General features: G+C 36.0%; 1 pseudogene; it reads right to left on the reverse strand.

The window, feature by feature from the left end:
• Nucleotides 1–1,289: 1,289 nt before the first annotated feature.
• Nucleotides 1,290–13,903, reverse strand: LOC141510947 (heterogeneous nuclear ribonucleoprotein H-like; annotated as a pseudogene).
• Between the last annotated feature and the right edge of the window lie 13,964 nt (nt 13,904–27,867).

Consider the following 27,867-nt stretch of genomic DNA (forward strand, 5'->3'; position numbering starts at 1 on the left):
TACCATTTCAGAGAAAGTTAGGAAGAATCATTTGCCCCAGGGGAAGCTAGGTTCTAGGTGAATACAGCACCAGTTCGGGAGTCAGGGGGACCTGAGTTCACATCTGGGCTCAGACACTTAATAATTAGCTAACTGTGTGACCTTGGGCAAGTCAACCCCATTGCCTTGCAAAAACAAAATAACACAAAAAGAATCATTTGCCCAAGGGCTTTTAAAGTTTCTCAGGGGGTCAGGAATACTTGAAAATATATTTATATAAATGAGTAAAGAATTCATTTGCCACTGTGAACACCAAGTCACTAAACAAGGCACTTAAATGTGAAGACTATTTTGAGAGAATTAATTTAGCAAATGAAAAGATGCAAAGATATTTCTATCTTCCCCAACCACCATGAATTTACTTATATAATTTAATTAGCATGTTTCATTTATACTAACTGAAATATTGACTCTTAACAGGCCCATTCCCATGCCATAATAGGATGTTACATCTATCCAGCTTTATGTTAACATAAAGGAGTCGATTTAAAGGAATCACTTAGCAATTTGAATTTTCTTCTTTTATTTTTGGAAAGATTTATTTAACAATTTTCACTTAGTGGAATACACGTAAAAGGAAATCTCAGTACAATAAAATATATAAATCAGTCTTAGAATTTCCTACAACACCAAGCTAAATCCTAAAGTAGCTGTATTACACGTCAAAATTGTTCCTAATATAAAAAAAAAATCTTATATGTGTGTGCTTCACAGCATAGTAAACAAAATAAACTCAAACAACAAATGTTTTACTTTTGAATCATGGATACAATTCGTTTCTTTGTTCTACAAAAAGGATGTCACCCAGCATTCATCTCAGTCTTCCATGTGATGTGATTTGGTAACATTTAACATACCTGAAACTGCTTTAACCTAAATATGTTTCTTGCTCAAATTCCTCCCTACCATATAACCACCTAGAGCAAAGATGAAATTGTTTAAGAGTTATGGCCTTTACTGGACTTGGGCATTACATTCCAGATGAATGGGTTTTCTTCCCCACGTTCAAAAATACTGAACCTGAAGTTTTAAAACAATCTTGATTTCACTTACAGAAAATATGAATTACAAGTTGGTACTGCCAAACTGTTAAAGTTCATTTTTGTCTTTTAAAAAAATAAGATGACCAAGAGCTAGAGATCAGGTTTGCATTCCCCTCCTACCACTCATATTAGACTCTCCTGGCATCCCTCCCGTTCCATTGACTCCCCTAGATGCATGACTCCTGTGACTGTAGTAGCTGATGTTCATCATTCCTTAGCTCCCTCTGTAAGGTTTGGTTGAAAATCATGGGAGGTTTCCTGCAAAACTTCATCATATACACTTATATTTCCTTGACAACTGAAATCTTCTCCATAGCCCCCATGTAACTGCTGCCTAGTTGAATCAGCATAGTATAACTGGGCTTGCCTTGCCAGGCTCATGCCTCGCATCTTTTGGCTTCCTCCTACTTTAGAATTCATGAAGAGTTCGACTTATCTGTGTCACACAGTTGCTTTGTCTTTTGCCACAGCAAAAGTAGAAATTCAGCATCTGCATCTGCTTGAATGGCGAGAAAAAAATTATAAATATCATTTTCTGTTACTCTGTAAGGTAATCCTCTCATTAGCACACAATGGCCTGTTTTACTCTGAGAAGTGAGCCTACCATCTCCATATCCACGATCAAATATTCCTCAACAATCTATCTGATCCAAATCTGATCCAAAGTCATATCTATCGTAATTTTCATTGGAGTCATATCCATACCCTTCAACATAGTGATTCTACCTCAGTCTTTCTTTTGTTATACTACTTACTTTTCCAATTTATGCAAAGAGTTTTCAAAATTTATTTTTGGAAAGTTTTCTACCATCCTTCATCCTGATAGCACATAATCTGTTATGGGTTATGCATACACAATCATGTTACACCTATTTCCATATTAGCCATGCTGTCAAAGAAGAATCAGAAAAAGAGGCAAAAAGCAAAAGAAGGAAAAAAAATAAAAAGTAAAAACAGTATGCTTTTATATGTATTCAGATTCCAAAGTTCTTTTTCTGGATGTGCATTTTTCATTCCAAGTCTTTTAGAATTGTCTTTGATCTCAATAAACTTCATAAGAAAAAGTCTCCAGGTCCAGATGGATTTACACATGAATTCTACAACACATTTAAGGAGCAATTAATTCCTATTCTAAATAAACTATTTAAAAAATAGGAGTACTACCGAATTTCATTTATGAAACCAACATGGTGCTGACACCTAAACGAGGAAGCAACAAAACACACAAAAATATATATATACCAATCTCCCTAGTGAACATTGATGCAATAATCTTAAAAAAAATGTTAGCAATGAGGTCACAGCAAGTTATTACTAGGATAAAATACCATGATCAGGTAGGATTAATATGAGGTAGTCAGAGATGGTTCAATGTTAGGAAAACATTCAACATAATGGAACACATCAATAACAAAACCAACAGAAATCATATGATTATCTCAATAGATGCTGAAAAAGCTTTTGAGAAAATACATCCATTCTCACTTAAAAAAATTAGAGAGTTTAGGAATAAATGGAGTTTGCCTTAAAAAAATCTATCTAAACCCATCAACAAATATTATATGTCATGGGGATCAACTCAGAGCATTTCCAATAAGACCTGGGGTGAAACAAGAATACCCATTATCATCATTCCTATTCAATATATTATTAGAAATGCTAACTCTAGCAGTAAGAGAAGAAAAAGAAATTGAAGGACTCAGAATTGGCAATGAGGAAGCAACACTTTTACTCTTTTATTTGATGGTATACTGAGAGAACCCAAGTGAAACATCTAAAAAACTCCTTAAAACAATTAACCAATTTGACAAAGTAGCAGGATATAAAAGAAACCCACATAAACCATCAGCATTTCTATAAATGAACAACAAAGCCCATGAGCAAGAGATAGAAAAAGAAATTCCATTTAAAGTAACTGTAGACAACATTAAATACGTGAAAAACTATCTCCCAAGACAAACCCAGAAACTGTATGAACACAATTATAAAGAACATCTCACCTAAATAATTGGAAAACGGTCAGTTTCTTATGGTTAGGTTGAGCTAATATAATAAAACTGACTGCTACCCAAATTAAATTAAATTTATTGAATTTTCAGGGCTATACCAAACTACAAAATAATCATTTTACTGAGCTAGGAAAAATAGTAACAAAGTTCATCTGGAACAACAAAAGGTCAAAAATGACAGAGGAACTGATGAAAAAAGATATAAAGGAAGGTGACCCAGTTCTACCAGATCTAAAATTATACTATAAAGCAGCAGTCATCAAAACTGTCTGGACTCATTAAGAAATAGAGTCATGGATCAGTGGATTAGGATAGGTTCAAAAGAAACTGCAGTAAATGACTACAGCAATCTACTGTTTGACGAACACAAAGACATCAGCTTCTGGAAGAAGAACTCACTATTTGACAAAAATCGTTGGGAAAACTGAATTGGCAAAAATTAGGCACAGACCCACATCTCACACCTTATACCAAAATAAGGTCAAAACAATAGGCATGACTTTGGATCAGATTTGGATCAGATAGATTTTTGAGGAATATTTGATTATGGTGATGGAGATGGTAGACTCAATTCTCAGGTAAAATAGACCATTGTATGCAAATGAGAGGATTACCTTATAGAGTTACAGAAAATGATATTAATCATTTTTTTCTCACCACTCAACTATGTTCAAATTCACATTGAATTTGTACCTGTTGGCAGAATGACAGGAGAAACACATGCTGAATTTCTACTCATGAAGATGCCATGGCAGCTATGGCAAAAGACAAAGCAAATATGTAACACAGATAGTCAAACTTTTCAGGGTTTAGATAAACTATTAATAACCATAGAAAAACTAATAGAACAAGAAATACTCTATTTGATTCATGGAAAGAGGGCAGAAAGGGTTACAATCAAGAAATGCAGTACATTATAAACTGCAAAATGAAAAATTTTGACTATATTAAATAAAAAAGTTTTTGCACAAATAAAATCAATGCTGCCAAAATTAGAAGGAATGCAGAAAGATGGCAAACAATCTTCACAACCAGGATTCAGATAAAGGTCTCATTTCTAAAATATATGAGAATTGCCTCATATTTATAGGGTCACAAGTCATTCCCCAGTTGATAAATGGTCAAAGGAGATGAACAGACAGTTTTCAAATGAAGCAATTAAATCTATATATAATGATATGAAAAATTCTCTGAATCATTACTGATTAGAGAAATGAAAATTAAAACAATTCTGGAATATCACCTCACAACTACCAGATTGGTTAAGATGACAAAAAGGGAAGATGATCAATGTTGGAGAGGTCATGGCAGGATTGGGATATTGATGCATTGCTGGTGGAGTTGTGAATGATTTCAATCATTCTGGAGAACAATATAGAACTATACCCAAAGAGCAATAAAAATGTTAATACCCTTTGACCCAACAATTCCACTTCTAGGGCTATACTGAGAAGAAATCATAAAAAATGGGAAAAGTCCTACATGTCCCATAATATTCATAGCAACTCTTTTTTGTAGTGGCAACGAATTGAAAATTGAAGGGATTCCCATCATTTGGGGAATGGCTAAACAAGTTATGGTACATAAATATTATAGAATACTATTATTCTATAAGAAACCATAAATGGTCAGATTCTAGAGAAGCATGGAATGACTTAAAGGATCTAATGCAGAGTGAAGGGAGCAGAACCAAGAGAACAATGAACACATTAACAACAAAATTGTGAGATGATCCACCTTGATGGATGTAGCTGCTCTCAGCATTTCAGAGAGCTAGGATAACCCTAGGAGATTGACTATGGACAATGCTATGCCCCCCATTCAGAGGAAGAAAAAATAAAACAGAACAAAACAAAAAAAAAAGAATCCGAATAACACTACGTTCACTTTAAAAAACCTCTTCTGTATTTCTTTCCCTTAATCCTAATTTTTAATACCAAAAAATGGCTAACTTGTAAATATACTTAATATAAATGTGTAATCACAATATTAACCTGAATGATCCCTGCTGAGGGGAGGGGGTGGGAAGGGAGGGCAGGGAAATTTCATAATTTGGAAAAAATGCAAAGGCATAGAAACTTTTCATACCATGTATTTGGAAACATAAAACATCAATAAAAATAAAAATTAAAACAATTTCTTTAATCACCATATTGCTGAGAAGAGGTAAGTCTATCGTAGTTGATCATCACACAATATTACCATAAATTTGTCCTAATTTTACTCATATTACTCAGCAATAGTTCTTGCAACTATTTTCAGGTTTTTCTGAATTATGCCTGCTCATAATTTCTTAAAGGACAATAATGTTTCATCACATTCATATAGAATCATTTGTTCAGTCATTCCCCAACTGATTCACTGTACTGGCCATTAGCTTTCATAGAGGATCACAATGACTATGGACTTTTGCTGGCCCCTGAAGATTTCCCTATTCTTTCCTTGTTGCTTTAGAGCCTTTTCATCTATTTTCTGTGAAGCAAACTAAATGTAGTCCTCCCCATCCTCCTCCTCTAGAAGTCCACCAGTAATGTTATCACATTAGTTTGTTTGTTTTTTAGGCTTTTGCAAGGCAAATGGGGTTAAGTGGCTTGCCAAGACCACATAGCTAGGTAATTATTAAATGTCTGAGGTCATATTTGAATTCAGGGACTCCTGATTCCAGGACTGGTGCTCTATCCATTGCGCCACCTAGCTGCCCCAATGTTATCATATTTGGCAAAACTTTTAACCCTGAAAAAAAAATGAACAATTTTTACCTTGCTACAGCCAAATGGGAGTCATCTAAGGGCCAGGAAGACACCATTGTTGTTATCAGGACGATTTGCCCCAGTGTGCTTTAACATCAATCCATTTCAACATTGTTTGATTGGAATCCTTCAACATACCTGTATCTCCTAGTTTTTCTGTCCTTTCTTTGTGCCAATTTGATTTCATCTTCTGATTCAAGTTCAATAAATGCTTCTCCGCTTCACTTGTTGTGTTGGGCATAGTGAAGACGAATGGCTGATACCTTTTTTGAATTTTCCATTCTGAGAAATGTTGGACTTCAACAGGAGAGCAGGACTAGGCCTGGGCCTTTACCATGAATCCTTCCCCACCTTAAATACTTGTGATCGTATTTAGTCAGTGGAAGTAGCTTGATACTTGACTGGGGCATGGCTACAAAGAAATGACCACACCTTGAATTTTCTGAGCAGCCTATATAAGGTTGTTATTTGTATGAAATGTCAGAGTCAATAACATCATTTTTGAAGTAAAGGGAGACTCACTTCAGATAAACCATTAAAGCAGAAACACTTAAGCAGCATCTGTTCTATTACTTTTGGTTCTCATCTTTGATCATAATAGAGATATTCCTAAAAATATTCTAGTTATACCTTAAAGGGCCCTTCCAAGCAATTTTTTTTTAAATTTTCAAAAGGGAGAATGTTTATAGCTCATTAGCTTAAATGAGCTAAGCAAGATCAAATAATTATTGAATGAGATATGTAGGACTTTCTAGATATCTTAGACCTATCAATTCCTTATCCAATATGTTTTCCATTATTACTCTGTCTCTTTGCAACAAAAGTGTTTGTCATATATTTTAATTATTTTATTTTTGTCTTCTGATTGTTGCTGCTTTTTCTTTCATGTTCCAACCCCTTTCCTTTATCTCTCTTTTTCTAAAGATTATTATATTGAAACCAGCAGAATTAATGGTATATCCATTGATCATCCCTATTTGCTCTCACCATATGCCATCTGATTTTTTAAAATTAATCACACCTAATTTGGTGAAATCTTCTATTCTGGCACTCCATAATTTTCACATATAATTGATCTCATGTACCAAGAACTACTCTGTCTTATTCTCTTGAGTTTCCCTTTTAGGTGGATGGAATGAGGTATGATTCTGAACTTTTAATTTTATTGATACAGAGAACTCCAGGGAAAGAAACTATCTACCAAAGAAAGATATGAAAATTCCATGCAATTTAGAATCTTTGAGATTTTTCTAGACCTCTGAGGGATTCAATGACTTTCTTAAGGTCATGCATTTCACTGAGACAGAATTTGGATTCAAGATAGTGAGAATCCAAAGTCCTCTTTTCCACACCAAAGTATTACAGTAATGATGGCAGCATGGTAAAATGTGCCTCTGAATTCTTTCTACTAATACTAATTGGCACCTTTTCTTCAACTTAAACATTTGCAGACATTTTATACCAACATTTTTCTGGAGTCCTTAGAGCTTAGGGGCCTTCAACCACTTACATCAGAAGTGAAACTTGAACCAAAATTTTAACCAACTTCTCATTCAGTCCTTATATTTTCCCTTATGCTTCCCCTACCAAATCTCCCTATTATCAGGGAGAATACCAGCAAATCACAGTCATCCAAGTTCACAACCTAAATACAAGCCCATACTCCTCATCTATGCTCATTCATACAATCTGTTGATTCCATTTTTTCAACATCTCTCCAAAACATCACTTTTAGAATTCTCTCCCTCTCCTGCTGCCTTTTGGCTTCCCTGACTTTGTCCCAGATAAAATTCTACTTTCTCTCACAGTCAGTCTCCTGCAGTTATCCCTCTGTGATTTTGGGTAATTTGAAGGGTTTATAAATATATCTTTTCTTCCATGATAATCTTAATTCAATTCTGACTATTCTTCTTCTGTTACAGTCTGAGACTGGGTCCAAGTTCCATTGAAGCAACTTAACAACAGAAAGTTTTCACAAAGGTTTATTTGTTTCAAAGACATAGCAGAAACACAGTACAGCCATTCTCCCCACAATACCTTGATCCCTGACGGAAGGATGCTTAAGTCAGGACTCAAATTCCATAGAGATTAATTCCACCAAATTAAAATCAAAAGGCAACATGGCCCATGGATGGCTCCTATTCTCTGCTACTGCAGAGCTGGTGTCCTGAATATCATGTTGTAGGTTCTTGGTTCTTGGTTCACTAATACTATACATAGATTGCAAACTGAAGCTCTGAATTGATAGGAGACCACTGTCTTCATATGTAGGAAGTGTTAAGGATGGGATGGCTAGGAACCCAAACTCTGGAATTTGAGGAGGAGGAGGATGCCTTCTCTGATCTTTTGAATTCACTACTTCCTTTATTACTTGACCTTAGTGTAAGAGTTTTTCAAGTTCCCCAAGATTCCTAAGGCACAAAGGAAGTGACTGAGGCTGATAAATCATTTTGAATCCCTGAGCAGACAAAGGGACTTTTCTTCACTATGGTATTTATTGATTAGAGTTAAAAAGAATGTGTGCCTGCAATCTCTTATGTGTCCCCATTTTACATCACCACAGTTATCTAGGAAGCAGTCGCCCTAGCTTCCTTGATGTTAAGAGCTGAGGCATGAATTGCCTGTGCCAGAACACCTTGGAGAAATATAGAAGTGAAATGTTTTTTTTAAAAAAATATAAAGTTAATCTGTGTGCAGAGAAAGAATTATGGAGTTTGAACAAAGCCCAAAGACTATTACCTTAAATTAAAAAAAAAATATCTTATTATGTCATTTCGCGATCTCTTATCTTTTATTTTTTTCCCTTAACACATTCAATTTAGATCAATGTAGAGCATGAAAACAATGGGAAGACTAAGAGACTGTCTTTTATGGGGGTGGGGGTGGGAAGTGAGATTAGAGGAAAAAATGTAAGATTCAAAAATAAACAAATAAAATTTTAAAACTTAGGTGAAATTTTGTCTTAAAAATCAAATGTTTTTGCTATCCTATTTTTCCAGAAATCTTCTCTATGAGATCCTGAAAACACTCACAATTACAGCTTGACAAACTCTGATCTCTTCTCTCTGTATTTGATTTAGAAGCTACCTTCTCCTTTCTGTTCTCAAAGGGAACATTTGTACCTTTTTGATAAACCCCTCTGAAAATATGCTTCCCAAGTGTGGTAACTCCAGGGGTTTTAAGAAGCAAATAGGTGAATATATTTTTGTACATATTTTCAATTATTTTTGGAAGGGGAAACAAACCAATTTTCATTATTTCTGGAATATTGAAATCATTTGTCAAATATGTTGTGCCTGATTGATACTAGTAATAATAGGAAGTTACAGATATTTTTTCTACAAAAGAAAAGGACAGTAACTCAATCACCCTTGGGCAACTTCTCAGTTTATGGTCTTCTTCAAAGATAGAGTACTGCATTGCTGTGACTTCGGTGATATTATTGACTTAAAAGCAGGAATGTACTACCCAAGAAGCAGGTAGAGGTTATTTATAGGTGCTTGATCCAAATCATTAGAGCGCAAGCATCTGTTAGACTCAAAAGGAAAAAAAGGAAAGAAAGATGGCATCAGGTAGAACGTCTCTGAAGTTCATATACAGTTTACTTTCTGAGATTTCATCTGATGTCCATTATCTTACACATATCTGATCTCTCCCAAGTCATTGGCTTCCTCCCTCCTGCCTGCAAACATATTATGTCTCCTCCATCCTTACAATGATCTTTGAACTTTCCACCCATTCTAAGCAATATTCTAACAGATTCCTTTGCATGATTAAGGGCTGTGATAAAGCAGTCTACACACTGTCCCTTTTTTCCCCTTCTAAGACATCTGAACTCTGATTTCTAAGGTGCAATTGCAGCTTCCAACTTCAAAGTTACCAAATATATCTTAACTGGCACTTTCTTAATCCTGGTCTTCTTTGATTTATATACAGCATTTGACACTTTGAATCATCCCATTCTTTAGGATTCTCTTCTCTTTAGGCTTTAATAACATTGATTTTCCCTCGTTCTCTTCCAAATGTCTGGATGGTTTTCTTCCAAATGGTTTTTTCCCCATTTCATTCAGGTTGCTTCTTCATCCACGTTATTCCCAATAACCATGGATATCCCTCAAGTACTGGTAAGGTCACCCTTTTTATTCACTTTATAGAATTTCACTTCTTAAAATTTTCCAAATTTTCAATGACAATTGTATGTAAATGATGAAAATATCCAGTCCAAGTATTCCTCATATTGTCTTATCCTGATGTTTTAATAACATTCTGGGCATCTTAAACAAGATGCCCTGAATGTCCCTCAATTATACAAGGGAGAATCAATTTTCTTTTTCACCAAAATCCTTCCCATTAACAAATGTCTCTATCATTGCCAAGGGCATGACCATTATATTTCTATCACCAAAGTGACTGACCATTACCTTGTCCTCTCCTTCATGTGTACAACCTAGTGGAGCAATTGTCACGTATCTTCCTTTCTACCTTCAGAATATTTCTAAAATGTCCTCTTCTCGACACTCAAGAGACCACAACAATAGTCAATGATTTCATTAAATCTTGGTTGGGCAACTGCAATAAGCTCTCAGATTTATCAACTTGTTTCAAGATTCTTCTTAAGCAATTACTGTCCTTTAAAAGCTAGGTCTTTCCTACCTGTATAATCCTTTCCATGATTCTACAATTCAAGTATAATGTCTGCTTTCAGTGCATCAAATGTAAAACTTCATTTCTCATCTCTATTCATACCTTTGCAATATGCTATCCCTTACACATTCAATGTTCTCCTGCTTCCTTTCCTCCTTTGATTTTTATTTTTCAAGATGTCTTTCAAAAAGTAACTTATATCAGAATCCTTCATCCCTGGTCCTAATGGTGTATGCCTTTCTATTTCATTGCTTTCAACTATATTTTATATTGTATATGAACCTTGTTATTTTTATGGATCTCTTTTTATGGAATGGATGCTCCTTGCATGCAGAGTTTGATGCTTAATTACTGTTGTTGGTGCTCTTGCTATTTTCAATTTTCTTTTGCTTTTGTCCTTAGAGTTCAGTAAACTGTCTGGAGCAAAATTAATCATAATAAACGTTTGTTGATTGACTAGATGATTCTTTAGGTACTTTTATCCCTTACCGGATAAGCATCTCATGGATGGGTGGATTTTATATTAAAGTATGAATGCTAAGTAATGAAGAGCATTACATTAGGCATTGAGCAGAAACTCAATTTAGGGCCACTGCTAGATGTGTCCAGTTTAGCCAACCTGCTGACATTAGAAGAATAAACTCACCCAAAAGGTTAGATTTCACATTTTCTGGAGGCATCAGTAGTCACTGGGAAAGATTAAAGTTATAGACTCTGACAAATATCCCAGTGATAAACACTTGAGAGCCAATGTCATGGCTGCTGGCTATCATGCATGATTCTATAGGAAATCTGGTTTCATTCCTGATGATGACATGAAGTTTACTTTTTTGGGACTAGGTGGTTATGATTTTCTTTTCTCCTGAATAGTCTCAGATCTTCTAGTCACTGGGTAGTTGACACTTTTTGCACAGATTTTGTAGTTTTCATGTCCCTTTAAAAGAGTCAATGCAAATTGTCAGTCCAGGATAGAGATATTTTGTGAAAAGTTTTGCCAGACCAAAGAGTTTTGACAATGTTATAGCTGATACTACTTAAAGTTGTTCACCTTTTTTTAGAGGAGAATAGCTCCATTGAGTCAGTAAACCAGAAGCATGAACTAAACATTAAAAAACCTAATCAATCAATTAATCAAAGCTCAATTCAAGCATTCCAAAAATTGTCATTCCAGCACTTGGACAGAAAGTATGGAACCTCACCTAAGCCTCTGAGAAAGCATCACTGAGGCAGGGGACTAGGAAGGGGCATGGTATGGGGGAATTTTGTTTCTCCTCATTTCCTTTGGACAGATGAAAACCTACTGAGCTTCTAGAGTCAGATGATTTCTTGTTCTAACTAGAATAGCAGTGTCCCCAAATCTTCAGGTAGTGTTGGTAGCTTATGCATCAGGGGGCAAGTACAATAGCTGCATTAAGGAGAAATTCCTTCAAAACTCTTCAAAGAACACAGGAGGAAAACAAAAATACAGAAAATAAAGTATATGCAAAGGGAGCTTCATAGAATTATTACAAATGGAAGAAAATGATTTATAACCAAAGGTCTTCCAGAAACTGTGAATCACTTTGTTGTTAATGTCTTCTAAGTTGTAGCCCACATTTCCCTGGCATTTCATATGAATATTTAAGATAGACCATGGTGGTAGAAATCTTTTCCTAGGTAGTTGATTCTAACTTGTAATTCAACTGGAGCTACCCTTCTTGTCCCTCTGCTTTGCCTTGCAGAATATCACATTCTAAACCCCATAATATTTTCACATAGAAGATGCTAAATCTTGAATTAACACAATATTGGCTTCAAGATAATTGAAGTGTTTCATTCTGGTTTTTTGCAATTTTTCCTCCTTGTCCTGGGAGCTCTGAAATTTGTCTGTAATATTCCTGGATGTTTTCATTTTGGAATCACCTTCAGAAGTTATAGTGAATTCTTTCAATTTTTATTTTATCCTCTGGTTCGAGAATATCAGGGCAGTTTTCTGGCCTAATTTCTTGAAGGATTATGTCTAGACTCTGTTTTTGATCGTGTTTTTCAATTAATCCAAAATTTTAAAATTATCTCCCCTGGATCTATTTTCTAGATCAGTTGTTTTTGCAATGACTTATTTCACATAGTCTTCAAGTTTTTCATTCTTTTGTTTTTGTTTTTTCTTGATTTTTCACAAGGTCATCTAATTCCCTTTGCTCCATTTTAAATTTTAAAGAAAGATTTTCTTTTAAAAAATTTTTTTGCAAGGCTTTGGCATTATGTAACTTCTCCAAGGTCACACAGCTAGGTAATTATTAAGTGTCTGCAGTCAAATTTGAACTCAGGTCCTCCTGACTTCAGAACCAGTGTTCTACCCACTGTGCCAAATCGCTGCCCCCATAGAATGATTTTCTTAAGTCAGCTTATAACAGTTGAACAATTTTGGTCTTCAAGGCATTCTTTCCATTGAATGTTTTTGAACCTCATTTTCCCATTTGTGGCAGTCTGATTTTTAAGATGTTATTTTCTTCAGTACTTTTTGTGTCTCCTTTACCAAGGTGCTGATTTGTTTTTCATGATTTTCCTACATCATTTCTCTTCTCAATTTTTCTTCTATCTCCCTCACTTGATTTTCAAAATCCTTTTTAAGCTATTCCGTGACCTGAGACCAATTTATATTTTTTCTTGGAGGCTTTAGATGTAGTTTTGAGTTTATTATCTTCTTCTGAGTTTTTGTATTGATCTTCCTTATCATCATAGTAATCTACTGATCTTTTTCATCTGTTATTTGCTCATTTCCCCAGTCTATGACTTGATTTTTTAGTTATTATTAAAATAGGACTCTTTTTCCATGTTGGAGGGCACACTGCCTCATGCTTCTGGCTTTTTTTGCAGGGATTTGGCATGGTTTTAGTTTTTACTACTCTCCTGGTTTGTGTTCTAGACTGTGGGTGACTACAAGTCCTCCTTTATCCTGTAGAATTATGAGGAAAGCCTCCCTCCTTCCCCTGTGGCAGCAAGCTCTGTTAGGCTTCTGCTCCTTTTCTCCCTAGAACTGGAACTCAGGACCATGACACAGATCTGTATATGGGCAAAAAAACAGTCCTGTCTAGTACTAGTAAAGAGACTCCTATAACCTCCTTCTGATCCCCTTCCCATCTGTGGGCCCTGACCTCCAAAGGGAACTGGCATCCTGATGATTCAGTGGCTCCCAAGGCTTACTCCTGGTCTGTTGGCATTGGGTTTATACTGTTGAGACCTGAGCTAATGGTGCTGGACTGTCACCCTGATGTGAAAGACTTTTCCTGTTGACCTTCCAAGTTGTACTTGGTAGTGTCTGGGCTGAAAGATGTGGAAAGGGCCACTGCCGCCATCGACCCAGGCCCCTCACTTCTTGATCCTGGATGGCTGAAGCCAGCTTCTCAGTATATCCTAGGATCTCTACGAAGAGAAGCATCACCTACTTCTTAGGATCTGATCTGCCAATGTGAACAGGGCTTTGGGACAGTAACTCTTTGTTACTATCCTCTGATTGTCGATAGTATAGATATATAGTGTAAGTAGAAAGAAATCTCAGGTAGAATGCACTTGAGAATGGAGAAATAGAAATGGTTACATACAAAATATAAGAACTGAGAAAAATCTTCAAGGCAGTCAGGAAAACTAAGGAGCAGAGAGGAGAAAAGACAATGTAGACATGGCATAGCCAATACAAAGGCTTAAACGTGGGCAATCACAAGATAGGTGCACGATTGTAAGTAAACTAGAAAAGTGGGCAGATAGGCAATAAATAGCTTTCCCGTGCCCAATATCTACGACTACGTACTTTTAAAAATCTTTTCTAGGAGGGGTTCTTTTAATTTGCTTTTCAGGAGATTATAGGCATTCGTCAAACCTCAGTTTTGTTTAATAAAATTTTTCCTGGATAACACTAGAATAATAGAGTTCCAAATTTAAAAATTGAAAGACTTGCCTCCTTCCTTTCAGGACTGACACCTCTAATATTGAAGCTGATTCATTATAAAAGTGCCACTGTTTCCTTCTGATGATAACTAAAGAGTGAAAAAGGAAATTGGACCTTCTTAAAATGGAAAATAGAAAAGATCAATTGGGACAAGGAAGATGAGCTGGAAGAATTGCATAAGAGGGCCAAGATGACCATGAGGAAGAACGAATAAATTGTGAACAACCTTAAAAACAAGAGAAAACAAAAGGGGGTCGAACACCTCAAAGATTAATGGAGAAACAGAGAGGGCAGATCCTGAGTACCAAGTGGGCACCCATTTCTTGCCCCACAGAAGAGAGATTATATTTTCAAATTTGCTGAATGAGGAAGCATTAATGCCTCAGAGCTTAGGGAAAAAAAGAGGAACTCTCCTTATCCTTTGCTAGCCTATTTTTTATCTTTGTTTCTCTTCTCTCCCCACAATTCCCATGAGTGAATGGTTCCCTAACCTGAGAGCCATTTCAGAGCTTTTTTTCCATTATATTTTAATGCATAAGGGGTGGCTAGGTGGCGTAGTGAATAAAGCACCGGCCTTGGAGTCAGGAGTCCCTGGGTTCAAATCTGGTCTCAGACACTTATTAATTACCTAGCTGTGTGGCCTTGGGCAAGCCACTTAACCCCATTTGCCTTGCACAAAAAAACCCTAAAATAAATTTTAATGCATAAAAACCGCTGGTTTCTTTTTTGTTTCTTTTTATTTATTTTTCCTCCATATTCACTTGTATATTTTTAAGTTACAAAATTTCCTTCCATTCTCCCTTCCCACCCCTCCTCCCCTCAGTGTTGAACAATTAGGTTTGCATTGTACATACTTACTTTTTTTTTAGGTATTTGCTAGGCAATGGGGTTAAGTAGCTTGCCCAAGGCCACACAGCTAGGTCATTATTAAGTGTCTGAGACTGGATTTGAACCCAGGTACTCCTGACTCCAGGGCCAGTGCTTTATCCACTGCAACACCTAGCCGCCGCACCCCATACTTACTTTTAATAAACATGTTTACAGATTAGGGATGAGGAATTAGGATTAAGGGAAAGAGATACATAAAATATATTTTATAAAGTGTTCATCACATACTGAAGGGTTGTTTTTTGTTTTGTTTTTGTTTTGTTTTTCTTCCTTTGGATGAGGATAACATTGTCCATAGCCTGTCTTTGAACTGCTGAGAGGAGCTGCTTCCATCAAGGTTGATCATCTCCCAGGGTTATTAATGTGAACACTGTTTTCTTGGTTCTCCTCCCTTTGTTCAGCCTCAGAATCAGAACCAACCTGCTTTCCCATATTTTCACTCAGAGAGGCAGAACCCAGACCTTTGATCTCATTGTTCTTGAGAATGTGCATGTAAGTGTCCTCTTGCCAACAATATAGCCAGGCAGCTTCTTTACAACTTATGTTCCTGGAGATTTGCCTAAGACACTAAAAATTGATGGACTTATCTAGGGTCTTATAGGTAGATGTATTAGAGTTTGGTTGTATGCCTTATATATCATAAGTGTATTGGGGTCTGGTTGTGTGGCTTACACATCAATCCTTTATGAATTCTGCCATACCATCACTCCTCCCTATGAAACTGTTATGAAAATCATCAAACTTGGAATGAGGTCATCTTCAATGAGTCTATTAATTGGGAATCAACAGTCTTTAACAATCAATAGTCAGCAATGCACCTCATATTTATGATTCCACAAGGAACTGAAACATGGTGAGAATAAAATATGGCATTGTGCTAATTCTTTGTAGATTACCAAAAAAAAAAAACATTAAATTACACCTGCAAGCTGCAGAAGGGAAAATGTCATTTCGAAAATGATTATAGTTTTGAATGTTCCTTATAAATCTGAGATTCTAAAAAGCACTGTAACTAGGAGATATTTTCCCCTTGACAAATCCAGGTAGGGACTGGAGAGATGCAGCCATATGGTAGATGGACTGACTCTACCAATGAATAGGACCAGAGGCTTCTGCAGCAACAAAAAGTCGCCCCATTGAATGTCACCCAAACAGGGTCTGTGGTGGAAATGCAGAAACTTTTACATTATGGGTGGTCCTGGGTTACCAAAGCCTTATGAAATGAATCCAAGTACAAGTGTCCAAAGAGGAGGATGTCAAAATCTTATTCTGCTTTTCTGGGTCAACATCCCAGTGATCCAATACTAGTTAAATAACTCTGGTTCTCTTTTTTTAAATATTTTTTGCGACTAAATGGGGTTCAAGTTATTTGAAATTCTAATCAACATTGGAATTTATCCCTTACTTCTAATGATCAAAACTAGAGAGAAACAACATATACAAATTTAAGAGTGTATTCCCATCACAGTCATACAATCATTCCAGTGTCTGACATCCACCACGTAACTCCTCACCTTTCAAAGAAAAGTTATTTTTATTTTAAAAACCCACCAACCCAACTAAATAGAATTTTCAGAAAACAAGGTCAGACTCCACAATTAACCTGTGGATTCTCTTGCACCATCCTAGGTGGATCTATTACCCCTTAGCTGCATGACATTGGACTAGTTATAAAACTTCTTTGAGCATGTTTACTCACCTTAAGAAATGTTTCAAGGATTAATGTAGATCTTTCCATCTGTATAGATGTCTTCAAACTGAGTGGAGTAGCACTAAGTGGAAATATTGCCGAGAATTTTTTTTTTCAGATATGGCTTGGCCTAATTGATCTTGAAGTGCCTTTTACTGAAAAAAAAATGTATTTTTCTATATGATCCTTTTAATCTTCTTTCCATGACCAAAGATGAATCAATCTACAGTTATTAATTGTTCAAGTCTTTCTTCAGAGTATGACTAATCCTCTGCTTTTGACAGAAGAATGTTGTATTTACAGAGTCTAAAAACATCATGAAGAAAACTACTCCCCAGATGCCTTGGACTAGGCCCGGGAGAAAGCGTCTTTACCCCAAAGATACAGAATGTGTCTACAGTTATACCCACTGGACATACTGCGCAATGAATAATTCTATTTTCTCCATTTCATTAACGAAACTTCAGCCCTTCACAAAGTCCTGAATAAAAGACTAGAATCACCACTCCAGACTTTGGGAATTTTCTTTCTGTCTACAATTCCAAGAATATTCTTCATCCTCATCTTTGCCTTTTGACTTTCCTGGGTTTCTTTAAATCTCAGCTAAAATCTGACTTTATTCTAGAAGCCCCCTTAATTCTTGTCTCCCCCCTTTTATTGTTCTGTCCAATTTAAAGTGCATATAACTTTTTTTTTACATAGTTGTAAAACTATTCTCTTTTAGACTCTGAAATTCCTGAAGTCAGGGACTTTTTAGGCCTTTCTTTGTTTCCCTGGCATTTCATGAAGTTCCTGATAGACCATGTTGGAAAGACAGTTGATGTAGATTGCTAATCTGAGAAACTCTGTTTTGTTTGAGAAACTCTACCTTGTGGAGGTATTCTGACTCATAAAGATGCAATAAGAAAAACTCTGAGTCTGATAATTATTGTCTAATCTAATTCTAACCTAATTTTCATATAGAGCTGGCATCTGTGAAATACACTACTGTTCTGTCACTGGTTCTTCTCTCTCTCTCTCTCTCTGTATACGTATATGTGTGTGTGTATTCAGACACACACACACACACACACACATATATATATATATATATATATATATATATATATCTTATGCAGGTATGTTTGTCTCGGTCTGTATATGCACATAATATATATATATGTATATATATATATATATATATATATATATATATATCCATTGAATGATTTTCATATTGCTTTTTAAATGACTGTGAGAGAAATGAAATAGTTCCTTAGTGTTGATGACTCACATAAGCTAGAGATTTCCTTCCTCCTGATAGATCAAATTCAGGCCACTTTGTAAGTCTGCTTTCAATCAAGCAAGGAGAGCACACACATCGAGAGATAGTTCCATATGGCAGGCATGGCTGGGGAACTCTGGGGGGAACAGCTGGATCCACTTTTGCCTTCTAAATCTGGTTTATGTTCACATTAGCATCCTCCACTGAGGAGAAAATTCCAACTTTCATTCAAGCCCGACTGAGTCTTGTATTCCTCTTGAACAGAGGCGGGGTTCCAGAAACAGCATGTGTAGAAAATGGAACCAAACACCAAGTCATGGGCCACTAGGTTGAATGCCATAACAAGACAAATCTTCCAGCAGGGAGGAAAAACGTTTCTTCTTCAATTGAGTTACCAGCATTTAACCTGTTGTTGGGTCATTGAACACTGAAGGTAGCAGAAAGGAGCAATGAGGAACTGAGCTATAATCTGGACCCTGGGGGAATTTCCTGTTTTGTTCTTTGCATTCAGTACATATGGATGACAATGTGAATGTGCCAGTTAAAAGGAAAAGGTAGTAATGTATTTTTTTCCCATTATCATTTCCTCAGTAAAAAAATGCAAGAATATCAGATGAAATTATTATCTATTTACCGAGAAGAGTTTTTTCTGGTGAACAATAGTAAAATAACGAGAATACCCATTTTATAATAATTTCAAATCTACAAAGCACATTATATGTTATGTCATTTAATCATTACAACTGCCATATGAGGCAACTACTAATATTACCCCCATTTTGTAGATGATGAAACTAGGATTGTGGGAATTTTTGTGACACTGTCAAGGATACATAGCAAAATCATGATAAATAGTTCAGATTACCATCACATTTGGAGTTTTGTAGCATGTTTATATGCACGATGAATTATTTTTAAACCTATTTGTTGAATGACAAAACTTCATATCAGGGACTAGAGGAGAAATGAAAGAAGTGGAAAAATTCAGAATCTGATATTTGTACAAAATATTTAAAGCAGGTCTTTTTGCAGAGGCTAAGAATTGAAAAATCGAAGGGATTCCTACAAATTAGGAACTGACAAGAAATTGTATTATATTATTTTTTTAGGTTTTTGCAAGGCAATGGGGTTAACTGGTTTGCCCAAGACCACACAGCTAGGTCATTATTAAATGTCTGAGGTCATATTTGAACTCAGGTACTCTTGACTCCATGGCCAGTGCTCTAACCATTTTGCCACCTAGCCACCCCTTATATTATTAAAATGGAATATTATTTTGCTTTAAGTGCAAGCAATATGACTTCAGAAAAAATCTGGAAAAACTTATCTGAACAGATGAATAGTGAAGTGAACAGAACCAAGAGAACGTTGTACACAGTTAGAGCAATATCTGATGAAGATTTGTAAATGATTTAAATTCTTTCAGCTATACAATGAACCAAGGCAATCTGAAAGGACTCATGATGAAACATACTATCTTCTTCCAGAGCAAGAATAATGATTAAATACAGACTAAGATGCTATTTTTCACATTCTTTTTTCATTCTTTTTTGAGGTATGTTGTACAAAATGACTAATATAAAAATGTTTTACATAGTGGGCAAACATAACCAATATGATTGCTTACCATATCTGAGAGGGAGAGGAAGGGAGGGAAAGAATTTGGAGCTCACAATTTAAATTAAAATGTTGAAACATCAAAAAAAAGAAAATATAGGTCTGTATCCTTGAGTTTCATGCAACCTGTTCAGGGAAATGAGACCACAATCAAGCACATCTATTTTACTAGTTTGATAAATTAATATTCCTGTGATCTCAAAAGTGTAGTAGTAATACATCATACCATTAATGTAAAAAGTTGGCAATATTTTGTCCCATTCTGGGAACTTTTTGTTCAAGTATATTACTACAAATCCTCCTCTGTGGGAGGGGAGATACTGCCTAATATGCTGAAAGGGAGTCTTCATTCTCTCAAATTTCCTTAATTACTGAGCCCAGAGTGGAAGCATGTTAAATGAAATTCTAGATGACCCACTTATTAATCTATCAAACATCTCCTCACCACTGAACGACCATGCATATAGACAGAATAAAAGAAGTTGTATACTCAATATTTGCTAAGGGCCAAGAATAGTATTCCTATATCCTTTTTAAGACATATATCAGATGAAATGCCTCCTCTCTTCAAAGTCTAGATAAAGCCCACATTGGCAGTATGATCAAAGACAAAATTCTCAGTCTGGCAGTTAATGCTTTCAACTACATTTCCAGCCTCATTTTCAATGGATTACTTTTATAGACTCTATATTCCAGCAAACACTAACTATCCCTCGAATTCAGCAAACAATCTCTTTTATCCATGCATTATCACAAACCATCTTCCATGCGCGAAAGGCATTACCTTTCACGTTCTCTTTCATTTCCCGCTATTTCTTAAAGACATGGTTGAAGGATCACCTCCACTGAGGAGTCTTCCCTGATCTCCCTAGAACTACCTAGTACTTTTATAGTCATAAGGTAAAATGGTAGATATCTAGTATCTACCACTATACATTTTTTTGGACCATCACTTGGCAAAGTATATTTCACACCATGCATTCTCATCTACAAACAGGAAGGCAAACTCCTACAGGGAATTTTAATCTGGCTAATTTTTTTTTATCAGCTTTATGCTTCACACTTGAAAGTTGCATGATGAATGATTTATAAATAAAATTATCACTATTTCTGCTGTTCTCGGCTACTGCCAGATGTAGGACAAACAGACAATTAATAACTGGTTTTTTTCAAGTTACTCTTCTCTGGGATATATGTTTTGTTTCTTACACCAGCTTTCTCCAATGGAACATTAGCCAACGCAGGGGGTAGGCATTCATTTGGACATCTTTGGATGAATTAGCATATTTTCCCATTGATGTTCATTAAGAAATTATCCTGTATGACTTTTTCAAGTGAGAGAGGTCTAAATGAAAAGAAACCACCTCATCACAAAACTGAATAAAGAAATCTCCTACTTCCACACTCATTTCTCTTCACACACAAGAAAGATGACAATGTTCCACCATTCAGGTAAAACAGGATTGCATTTACTGAGAATCAAGCTATTCCAGATTTATAAGCAGAGACAAAAATATTGATAGCATGTAATTGTTCCCTCTTATCTGATTTTCAGACTTAAGTGACCTCTCCAGGATCATGCGGCTAGTAAGTGTCTGAACCAGATTTGAAGTCCACACAATGAGTTTTTTTCCTGCATCTATATCCAACATACTATCCACTGCACCACCTAACTGCCCATGATAGTAAGTGATGAATGGAAAAATCAGAGATGATAGCTTCATTTATTTAGAGTAAGAATAGGCCATAGAGAATGTCACTGAGTCAAATGTTAATGCTCAAATGAATCTAAGATTTTATCACTTTGGATATTCCTTTCAATAATGCAGATCATAACCCATTACATCCCTTTCTGACTTGTATTCATTTCCTATCATTAGATTAACTATGGTATGTTCCACAAAGTAAAGAGGGGGGCTTCCTCAATTGTATCAAGGAAAGCCCCAGTTTTCCAGACTTAAAGATAATTTGTGATTTTATTTTGGTTAAATAAAAGAAAAATAGTCAATAGAAATGAAATATATGTCTCTGTGCATTTAAGGGAGAAAATAATTCTCACAATAATACACATTTAATTCATTTTATTTTTCCTGAAATCATAAGACTACCAGTGAGAAGAACATGATCTAATCAGTACTTGTTCCTCACTATCACCCATATAACCTGCTAATCCTATGTGATGCATTTCTTTTTTGTTAAATTAATGTATTTTTAATTTTTCCCCAGCTACATACAAAAACAAGTTCCAGCACTTACTTCAAAAACCCAGAGTTCCAACTTCTCTCACTTCTTCTCCCCTCCTCCTCACTGAGAAAGCAAATTACTTGGTGTAGTTTAAAAATGTGCAGCCATGAAAAACATTACTTTTATAGTCATAATGTAAAAGTAATCATAACTCCTCCCCCCCAAAAGAAAAAAATACAAGAAAAAAATGAAGTGAAAAATGTGTACGCTTCAGTCTGTATTCAGACCCTATCAGCTCTGACTTTATTCTTCATAATAAGTCCTTCAGATATCTCTTAGACATAGCATTCCTGAGAGAAGGCAGGTCCTTCACTGCTGACCTGCTGCAACAAATGCTGCTACATTGGATCTAGTACATTTTCCATTTTATCTGTTTCTGTGTGGTTTTTTTTAAAGTTGTTTTCTCTGAGAGCATTCCATTCATCATTATCCACAAAACAGGATTTCATCCCAATCACTTACCATCATTTATTTAGCCACTTGCCAACCAATGAGTATCCCTTCAATCTCCACACTCCCCTCATCAGAAGAGAGCTGCTATAAATATTCTTTTTAATATAGATTGTTTTCTTCTTGTATTTCATCTCTTCTGGATTATGGACCTAACTGTGGCACCACTAGACCAAAGGATAGGCTTGGTTTTAAAAGCCCTTTGGGCATAGTTCCAAATTGCTCTAAAGAATTGTTGAAGCATTTCACAATTCCTCCATCAATGCTTTATTGTCTCCTTTTCCCTACATCCCTTTCCACATTTGTCATTTTCCCCTCCTATCCTATTAGCCAATCCAACAGGTATAAGGTAGTGCCTCAGAATTGTTCCAACCAACATTTCTCTCACAAATGCTGAGGTAGGACATTTAAAAACATATTTAAATGGATTGCACTGAATCTGAAAAGCATTCATAAATTTGATCATCCATCAATTGGGAAATGGCTCTTATTTTTTATAAATTTGACTCAGTTCTCTATAGTTGAGAAATGAAGTCTTTATCAGAGAAATATTTCAATATTTTTCCCATAGCAGCCACTACTAGCTGTATTTCCCTTCATCCTATTCCCCCACCCCATCTACTCAATTCTCTCTCTCCTTTCACCCTGCCCCTCCTCAAAAATATCTTACAACAATCTCCCCTCCCTTCTATCACCTTTCCCCCCCTCCCCCTCCCCTTTCTCCCATCCCTTTCTTCTCCAATTTTCCTCTAGAGCAAAACAGATTTCTGTACCCAGTTATGTGGACATGTTATTCCTTCTTTGAGACAATTCCAATGAGAGTAAAGCTCACCCATCCCCACTCTCCTTTCCCCTCTTCCACTCCACACAGGTTTTTTCTCACCTCTTTTATATGAAATCACCAACCCAATTTTACCTCTCCTTTCCCTTTCTCCCAGTACATTCTTTTCTCCATATTTCAATATAGTATACCTTCAAATTTTATTCCTCCTGTGCCTTGTCTTTATATGTTCCTTATAACTGCTCTAATAAATGGAAAGGTTCATATTAGCTATCTGTATCATCTTCCCACGAAGGAATATAAGCACTTCCATATCATTAAGTCCCTAGTGATTTACCCTTCCCATCCAACCTGGTTCACCTGAATCCTATATGTGAAGATCAAACTTTTTTTGATGCAGAGCTCTTTCATTTTTTTGAATGATAAATATTTTGTTTATTTTGAGTTTTACAATTTTTTCCCCTAATCTTACTTTCCTCTCCCCACCCCCAACATAAGTAAATTTGCCAGGCTTTACATTGTGTCTGTGGTATGCATTGATCCAAATTGAATGTGATGAGAGAGAAATCAGATCCTTAAGGAAGAAACATAAAGTATGAGAGATAACAAGATCAGACAATAAGTTATCAGGTTTTTTTCTGAATTGAAGGTAATAGTCCTTGGTCTTTGTTTCAACTATACAGCCCCAAATTACTTGGTATAGTTTAAAAATGTGTAGCCATGAAAAATGTCCCTAATTTTTGCACTGATGCAATGAGCGAGTCCATCAAGCTTGATCATCTCCCCATGTTGCTGTTAGGGTGTACAATGTGGTTTTTTTCTGGTTCTGCTCATCTCACTCAGCATCAGTTCATGCAAATACCTCCAGGCTTCCCTGAATACCCATCCCTGCTGGTTTCTAATAGAACAATAGTGTTCAATGACATACACATACCACATTTTACTAAGCCATTCCCCAATTGAAGAACATTTACTTGATTTCCAATTCTTTGCCACCACAAACAGGGCTGCTATGAATATTTTTGTACAAGTGATGTTTTTACCCTTTTTCATCATCTCTTTAGGGTATAGACACCAGTAGTAGTGTTGCTAATCAAAGGGTATGGACATTTTTGTTGCCCTTTGGGTATAGTTCCAAATTTCTCTCCAGAAAGGTTGGATGAGTTCATACCTCCATCAACAATGTAATAGTGTCCCAGATTTCCCACAACCCTTCCAACAATGATCATAATCCTTTCTGGTCACATTGGTCAGTCTGAGAGGTGTGAGGTGGTACCTTAGAGAAGCTTTAATTTGCATTTCTCTAATAAGTCATAATTTAGAGCAATTTTTCATATGACTATGAATTGCTTTGATCTCATCTGCAAATTGCCTTTGCATATCCTTTGACCATTTGTCATTTGGGGAATGGCTTTTTTTAAAAAAATTGACTCATTTCTCTGTATATTTTAGAAATGAGTCCTTTGTCAAAAATATTAATTGTAAAGTTTGTTCACCAGTTTACTATATTTCTTTTGATCTTGGTTACAGTGTTTTTTTTCTGCACACAAGCTTTTTTTTTTTTTTTTTTTTTTTTTTTTTTTTTAGCAAGGCAAATGGGGTTAAGTGGCTTGCTCAAGGCCACACAGCTAGGTCATTATTAAGTGTCTGTCAGAGACCAGATTTGAACCCAGGTACTCCTGACTCCAAGGCTGGTGCTTTATCCACTATGCCACCTAGCCACCCCTAACACCTCCTAGCCACCCCTGCACAAAAGCTTTTTAATTTAAGGTAATCAAAACCATCTAGTTTGTTTGTACTGATGTTCTCCAACTCTTCCTTAGTCATAAACTGCTTAGCTTTCAATAGATCTGACAGGTAAACTACTTCTTGATCTTATAATATTGGTTTTTTATGTCTAAATCCTGTATCCATTTGGATCTTATCTTGATAAAGGGTGTGAGGTGTTGGTCTAATCTAAGTTTCTTCCATACTAACTTCCAGTCTTCCAATTTTCTCAGCAGGTTTATCGAAGAGACAGTTTTTATCCCAATAGTTCAACTCTTTGGGTTTATCAAACAGCAGATTACTATAATCATTTCCTGCTATTGCCGTTAGTCTATTTCACTGGTCCACCACTCAACTTCTTAGCTAATACCAGACAGTTTTGATGACTGATGTTTTATAATATAATTTTAGATCTGGTAGGACTAAGCCACCTTCTTTTGCACTTTTTTTTCATTGAATCCCTGGAAACTCTTGAATTTTATTTCTCCATATGAATTTACTTACAACTTTTTCTAACTCATTAAAGTAATTTTTTGGAATTTTGATTGGTAGGGCACTAAACAGGTAGTTTAGTTTTGGTAGAATCGTCATTTTTATTATGTTAGCTCGATATATCCATGAGTAGTTGATGTTTGCCCAGTAAGATCATACTTTCTATTCAACTCTGGGTCTTTTCATCAGAAAAATATGGAAGTCCACCATTTCATTGAATATTCACTTTTCCCCTGAAAGAATATGTTCAGTTTTGCTGGGTAGTTGATTCTTGGATATAATCAAAACTCTTTTGCCTTCCAGAATGTCATATTCCAAGTCCTATGAGGCCTTAATGGAGAAGCTGCTAAATTGTGTGTCATCCTGCCTGTAGTTTCATGACATTTAAGTTGTTTCTTTCTGATTTACTTGCAATATTTTCTCCTTGAATTGAGTTCTAAATTTTGGCTACAATATTCCTGGCAGTTTTCATTTTCTGATCTCTTATAGGAGGTGAATGATAGATTCTTCCCATTTCTAATATACTCTCTGCTTCTAGGATAGCAGAGCAGTTTTCCTGGGAAATTTATTGAAAAATGATGTTTTCAAGGATACTTCCCAGAGACCTACAAGTTCTCAATTCCTCCAAAGTCTTATGAGAAGCTACTCTTCTTTTCTGATCACTGGTTTGAGGATGCCCACAGGAACTACTTTCTGCCCAGGAACCGTGAGGAGGGTCTCTGCTCAGCTAAAGTCAGTAAGATCTGTTTTACTTCTGCTCCTCTTCCTGAGTTTGAGGTCCCAGATTGTGACCTGGATCTGAGTATGGGTAAAGCAACAGAGTCTTGCCTCAAGGATAGCAAAGAGACCTCTGCAATTTTCTCTTTACCATCGTGGAACTGGCATTCTGTACTGATGAACTTCTCTGGGCCATCAAATTTTGACCCTAATTGTCCAGAAATCCTTATGACTGACAGTATTAAAGACCTTGGTCAGATCGACAAATGTAGACAGACCTCGATTCTGTTTCTGGCATTTCCCAGGAGTTTTTGGGCAGGAAACACAATACTGACTTGTACTTCTACCCTTTCTGAAGTCATACAGACTCTCAGGACCATTGGCTAGGTGAAAGATCACCCTGTTGAGAAGGAATCTGGTAAGATTCTTACCAGCCTCTAGAATTTGGTTAGAATCATTATTTGAAGGTATCTGAAGTGGTTTGGGGAAGAATTCAGGAGAACCCCTGCTTTTACTCCATCATCTTGGCTCCTCCAGTGATGCATTCCTTTTTTTTTGTTTATTTGTTTGTTTGGGGTTTTTATTGCAAGGAAATGGGTTAAGTGACAGCTTAACACAGCTAGGTAATTATTAAGTGTCTGAGGTCACATTTGAACTCAGCTCCTCCTGACTCCAAGGCTGGTGCTCTATTCAATGTGCCACCTAGCTGCCTGATGCATTTCATTAATGATATAATTTATACAACTTTTCCTTCATAATTAATTGTTCATCTTTTCCAATCTCTTCTCACTCACCATATGCCTTCACATTTTAATTTGGTCCCATGCTTCATTTCAACTTCCTTCAAATCTCTGATGTTCTCTGATTTATAGCCACATAGCAATGTACTACAAATCGTTGTTCTATGTCTTCTTTTATTTTTTTCTCTGTAGTCTATTTATTCTGGTTTGCTTCCATAATTGTAAATTTCCTAATCATCTCTATGAAGATAACAAGCCATTCTCTATGTCATGATCCCAAAGATCATATAAGCAATTATCTATTAGACATGCAAACAGTGTCCCAAAGGCATCTTGAACTCAATCTGTCCAAAATAGAACCTATTCTTTTATACACAAACTATGATCTATTTCAAGTTTTCCTATTTTTGTTGAAGTCATCACTCAAGCTCAGAGTCATAAATATATTACTTACTCCCCTCCCTGTACACATGTAAACAGTTGTCAAATGGCAGCAATTCTAGCCCCACAGATTTCTCACATTTTTCCAATTACAGAATTCTATGAGGGGGAAAGAGAAAACAACCACAATGTACCTCACTTGTTCCAATCATTGTGTTAAGCACTGAGAAATAAGATTTTATTGGATCCTCACAAAAATCCTTCTGTGGTAGATGCCATTATTATTTCTATTTGACAGTTGAGAAAAGTGAGGCAGAGTTTAAATACCATTCTTAGGGTCATAGAGCTAATCTGTGTCTGAGGTCACATTTGAACCCAGATCTTCATGATTCCAGGCTCATTTTTTCTTACCTCTTGTATCACCGA

The sequence above is a fragment of the Macrotis lagotis genome, chromosome 2 (assembly GCF_037893015.1).
Source record: "Macrotis lagotis isolate mMagLag1 chromosome 2, bilby.v1.9.chrom.fasta, whole genome shotgun sequence".
NCBI lineage: Eukaryota > Metazoa > Chordata > Mammalia > Peramelemorphia > Peramelidae > Macrotis > Macrotis lagotis.